Here is a 6,000-nt window from a genome sequence, read left to right as displayed (position 1 = left end):
GTTGGCAACCTGATTTCCTATGAGTTGGCAACCTGATTTCCTATGAGTTGGCAACCTGATTTCCTATGAGTTGGCAACCTGATTTCCTATGAGTTGGCAACCTCATTTCCTATGAGTTGGCAACCTGATTTTCTATGAGTTGGCAACCTGATTTCCTATGAGTTGGCAACCTGATTTCTTAGGAGTTGTAAACTTATTTCTATTCATAGCCTAAGATCACGTGACATAGTGAGATAACCCAGATCTTGGCCTCAGTATACGCCACTGGGTCCGACACATTCTCGATCTCGGTCATTCTTGGATATGACCGCTCCGGTCGTCTTTACCCCGAAGGATTGTCCCCAGGTATACCGCGTTTGTTACAACCTGTCCCGGTTCCCGCGCTAGTTGCTCCCTGTCTTTTCTCGGTGCTGGGGAAAGTCAAAGCCAGGCAGCCAATTAAAATACGCAACGTCTCAACAGTGTCTACGTAAGCGCCTCTCTTCTGGCTTTCATTCGCTCCTCGCTGCCCAGCAGACGATTTTTTCCTCGTTTCTCATTGGCACCGAAACTGTTGAGCGCTCCCTAGCGCGGGAAGCGGGACAGGTTCTACCAAACGCGGTATACCCATTTATTAGAGGCTGGGTGAACCCCACAGCCACTTTATAAAGGGATAAGGCACGAACAATTCCCACCGCAGAAATCGAACCCAGGTCTTCCGTGTGGCAGGCATACGCTCTACCGACTAGACCAGTGTGGCTCCTAAAAATTTCAAAAACCGGGCCTCAGGTGAGAGCCAGCCGAAATTGTATTGGCTGTTGCATTTTCACCTCATCAATTGGTGCCCATTTAGTTGTTACCCCCATTCCACTATCTTTCCGTATCTTCGAAGTGCTTATTTTACTCTCCCCGCTCTTCATAGTTCACAACTATTCCACACTGGAGTTTCAGATTACTTTCGTTCACGTAGTCCCAGAGATAGGTGAACTACACTATCGTGTCCTGGCAACTAAACTTCTCTCCCTTTCTTTTTCTTCGTCTGTTTCTCTATTTCCCTCTTTCTTAATTTCTATTGATCTATCTCCGTCTTCTTCTTATTTCTCTGCTCCTGTGTCTCACCTTTTGGTCTCTACTTTTTCGTCGTTCTATTTCTTTCGGTATCCTTTCCTCTCTTCCGCTCTTCTCCGTAATTCTGGTCTGCTCGAAATTATTTTGAGCCGTGAGATTTTTGGTGAGCAGGACGATGAGGTAAAGCCCACTCTCACCAAGTAGTGGGTTTCCAATATTTCTTCCATGGTGCTAATTCCTCCCCCTGAACCCAATTAATTTCTTCCTAGGTGTTAAAATTCTGGAAAATTCCTCATTACTGCTAGAACCGCATCTACGGCGTAAAGGTAAAGTTGTCGCCTTGTAATCAAGGGGTCCTTGGTTCGATAACAGGTGGAGGCACATAGTAGTTTATATACCACTTTAAACCATAGGTTCGGTCCTTATTAACCTATCTGAGCATAAGGTTGACTTAGACCCAAAACTAAAACCTCAAAATCAAAACCAACTCATTATTACCATCCATCTTGAATAGTTTTATTGTATAAGTTCCTCCCAGTATTGGTGAAAAATCCCTATACAATGGCATTGTTTTGATTCTCGTTATTTAGCGTCACTTTTCTGCCACTTTTGTCTAATCACGACGATGAAGATGAGAAATGAAGACACACTCACAAAACACCCGCCCCAGGCCGGGAATCGAACCCGGCGACTGTTCTCTATACAGTCCCATGCTGCTTTAGCATCAACGAAGGAAGAAAAAGAGAACACCGTGAAACTGTTGACACAAGAACGGAGAAATTTCTACATCTTTTCAACAAATTAAGGAGAGCTCGAAGCCCATCACAACCCAGCAAACGCACCACATTAGCAGATCTTGGGAGGCGCCTGGGGCGTACTTTAATTCACCTGTTATCGCAACGTCCTTCAACCTACATCAGCAATTAAGTTTTTGCACGCAAAGCCCAACCGCCAATGAAGGACCAGGAAAAAAAGGCGCGTTGATTCATGCGGATATTAGCCTTGATACAGCTATTAGAAAGCTCTATAAGATCCAGGACAACAGGTAGGTAAGAATGAAGAAAAAAAGAAGATAGGAACCAAGTCGCACGAGACATGAAGGGGGGAAGAAAGGTTTATTTATTCTTTCGTGGGACATCAATTAATGTCGAAGTTGCAAAAAACAAGGGGGCCACAGGTCAGCAACTTGTATAAGGGATTAAGGGAATGTAACATCTCTTCAGAGTTGACCCGGTAGATGTGAAGACTTAACTTGCTGTTGTGCAAGGGCCTAGCGTGATGAACTATCATATTCACGCTTCATTTGAGTTCCTTGATGAAATTACGGCCCACTGAAGACAGGTAGAAGGCCAGGAAGTGGATAGAACTTGTCTTTTGGCAGTTGCCCAACTGGTGATATTATGGAAAAGGTACTTTGTAAGGACCAACAGAAGCTAAGCTTAATATGTTTTAGCAATGTGTTGCTTATGTGGTAGACAAGTACAAATTTCTCAGCGAAAACAAGAACATACAGTACTTGATAGATATTCTGTCAAAAAAGTCAAACGCCACTATCCCGCCATGAAGGCGTATAGAGGGTGTGGAGTTAGGGTCTCACACTTTGTTGATCACGGCCGAAGGTGGTGGTGATGTGATCAGCACCACGCGCCTGACCGCCTTTACCCCCAAGCGTTTCCTCCAGATACCCATCTTTTATACGACGCTGGTGGACGCAGGAGCTTCTTGATCAGGCGGGGAAAAAATCCTGTTCTCCCCTGCCGGAGATCGAACCCGGGTCTCTCGCATGATAGTCAGACGCCCTAACGACTGAGCTACCGCGGCTTAAGAAGTAAAACGGCAATTGCGTAAATTCATACTAATAATTTAGTGTTTTTATCAGCGATTTGAAGGTTTTAGTGCAGTTTTTAATTTCATAAAACTTGTAAACATTCACAATTTTGTCCGATTCGCGTAGCGTATTGCAGAGTTCATCAGTTTCATTGCCAAATGAAAGTACTACTACATTTGAAGGAGCCAGCGCTAGAAATCTTTAAATCTTAAATGGAATGATGGGATTCCTATGATATATAACTTCTCGCAAAAAAGACTCACAATAAAATGTATTACCATTACCATAGAGTAAATGAACCATAACCGTATGCAACTTATATTAGAGAAATTTTGTTTGATTTTTTAAAAACTATTTTAAACCATAAACGGGTTCACTTTCAATTAACATACTTGTTCGTGTACATAAAAAAGAGTAAACGCAGTGTCACGTAACATCAGTGAAAGTATTGAATTCAATTCATTTTAGTTTCGTTGTCTTCATTTTATGGCTTCAAGTTGAGCAATTTCGAAATGTTAACTTTACCGGTCTCGTACTACATGTCTGTGATAGAGTACTGCGTTGGGCCACTTTCGCTCGAAAATACTCGATCGAATCTCCCACGCTCGAATATATAGAATATCAAATATCATTTCAGTGGGACAACAATCGTACAAATAGCCTATATTTGTAAAAATCCGTTATGGTAGTTCCAGCCCATAATCATCTATTCATTTTTATACATGGTATGTATTGGTAAGATAGGCTAAATCACATTTTTACATGGAGATGATGACTATGTTCACTTAAGTTTCAATTTCACTGCGTATATCACTTCACAATACATACGTGAACTACTGGGCTTCGAGCGTATACCGGTCGTTTGAATCTGCGAGCGTTATTCGCTCGAGCGAAGAAACTGTCGCCATCTAGCGTCATCCGTGCGAACTATTAGACAATCGAGCAAAAAGGCCTCGATGGAGCACTTCTGTGACCTTTAATCAAACGTACTGATTAATTTTTAGATCTTCATTGTACGAAAAAAACTAAATTATGAATTATCTCAATGGATAGGCGTTATTGACAATCGTAGTCTACAGAATGAACGGTTCAAGCACAATGTTCGTCGAACTATTTATGAACTTTTATTTCCGCAACGTGCATAAATTATTCAAAAGGTACATATTTGAACTTATGAGTTTGCGTCAACAATATCTGAGAACAATTTGAAACGAATTCACTACAAGTTCTAAATTTCACAATGAGGATCAAACGAGTCATTTTTCTAAACTGTAAGTATAGGGTGACCAACTCTTCCGTATTTCCAAGGATCTCCCGTATTAGAGCCAATTGTTTTTATCCTCCCGGCTCCCTTATTGGCATTCTATTTCTCCCGTATATTTCTTTAACAAGCAGGATAGGGAAATTTCAACTCATTCCGAGTTCAGCAAGCCATATAAGACTTCAAGTCGACTGCAATATCTTGCACGTTTAACCTTTAGCGGACGGAAGTGACGTCATATCTTGCAGTAGTTGATTGGTGCTTAGTTCTGTAGCAGCAGTGGACAAATACATAGGGGTAAGGACTAAGAAACATGCAAATTTGGAAATTTTTATTCTCTATTGTAATGTATATGTTATATAAAACGCAATTAATTATTTTGTTTAACATATTTTCCATTCCATAAACATTCGAAAAATATGTCGCGACTAAATCTACCGTAAATTCAATGCCGAAAGTTGGTAATCACCCTTAAATTAATTGCCGAAAGTTGGTAATCACCCTTAAATTAATTGCCGAAAGTTGGAAATCACCCTTAAATTCATTGCCGAAAGTTGGAAATCACCCTTAAATTCATTGCCGAAAGTTGGAAATCACCCTTAAATTCAATGCCGAAAGTTGGAAATCACCCTTAAGTTAATTGCTGTAAGTTGGAAATCATTGCCGAAAGTTGGAAATAACCCTTAAATTCAATGCCGAAAGTTGGAAATCACCCATAAATTCAATGCCGAAAGTTGGAAATCACCCTTAAATTCAATGCCGAAAGTTGCAAGTACGTTATGATCAAATATATATTGAATATTTGTCCGTTGCGAAAAAGGAGAAGTGCAAACGAAACTATGCGTACTGTGTACAATTGGCCATGCACAATGTATCCAACAAAATTCATTTTCAGAAATTGAGAAATGAAACGCTAACAGTAGCAGGTAGAGAATGCTTCTGGAGTAGCGCCCTTACGAAGAATTGATGTGAACAAATAATTGCACTTGGACATGCAAGTTCGTTGACGCCAAGAAGATGACAAACAATGGCAAACACGACAGAACTCTTATCAGACTTAATTGCAGCACGAAAGTTCTGACCTTGCACAAAGATTAGGGAGATTACAACACAAAGGACACTTCCAAATGCCGCTATCCCACAGATGAATCCCAAACTGCTCAGCTCATGAGAATCTTCGACGCTGATTCTCTGGATCCTGCTAATTGTCACAGCAAAAGTGCACCCGCACCTTCCCAGTACGACAATGCAGTGCGACAATATGGCTCTCGCATCTTCAAGATCAACAATGAAAGAACAATGGAGAGAAGGCGGAAGAATCGTCAATTAGGGATACTCCCGTATGCAACTGTTCACAGTTCCAAGAACGAGTTTTTTTTTTAAAGAGCTCTAGTAGGAGAATCAGGGGGGGGGGGGTTGGTGTGGTATAGATTTATTTAATCCTTGCTATTCTTCTCTGTTCTTGCATTGGTACACATATGCAACCTATTTACACAGTCCGTGTTGCCATATAGCATATTCGTATGTGCAAACGTGCATCTTCTGGATAAATTAATTTGACACCAAGGGTACGTCAAGTATCTGATCGCTCAGCTACGTTGACGGCCAGATAAGTGTTGCTCGTCGAGCGCTGTTCAGTTGCTCGCTGAGCGAACTCGAACCATGCTCGACACGGGTTTAAGCCACAGAATACATCGTCTTTGTGTTAAGTAACAGAAGGTAATATTCCAAATATACACCGTAGTTTTGGAAAGTTGTGGTAGTGTGTGAAAAAGATAATTTTCAATCATGTTTCGTGAAAAATGTCTGGCTCTGTGTTTGGTTTTGTTCTTATTCATAAGGACCCGGCTTATGAGTTCTGATT

This window comes from Lepisma saccharinum, chromosome 4, assembly GCF_977018435.1.
Source record: "Lepisma saccharinum chromosome 4, izLepSacc3.1, whole genome shotgun sequence".
Classification (NCBI taxonomy): domain Eukaryota; kingdom Metazoa; phylum Arthropoda; class Insecta; order Zygentoma; family Lepismatidae; genus Lepisma; species Lepisma saccharinum.
The sequence above is the reverse complement of the archived record's forward strand: the minus strand, read 5'-3'. Positions refer to the sequence as shown.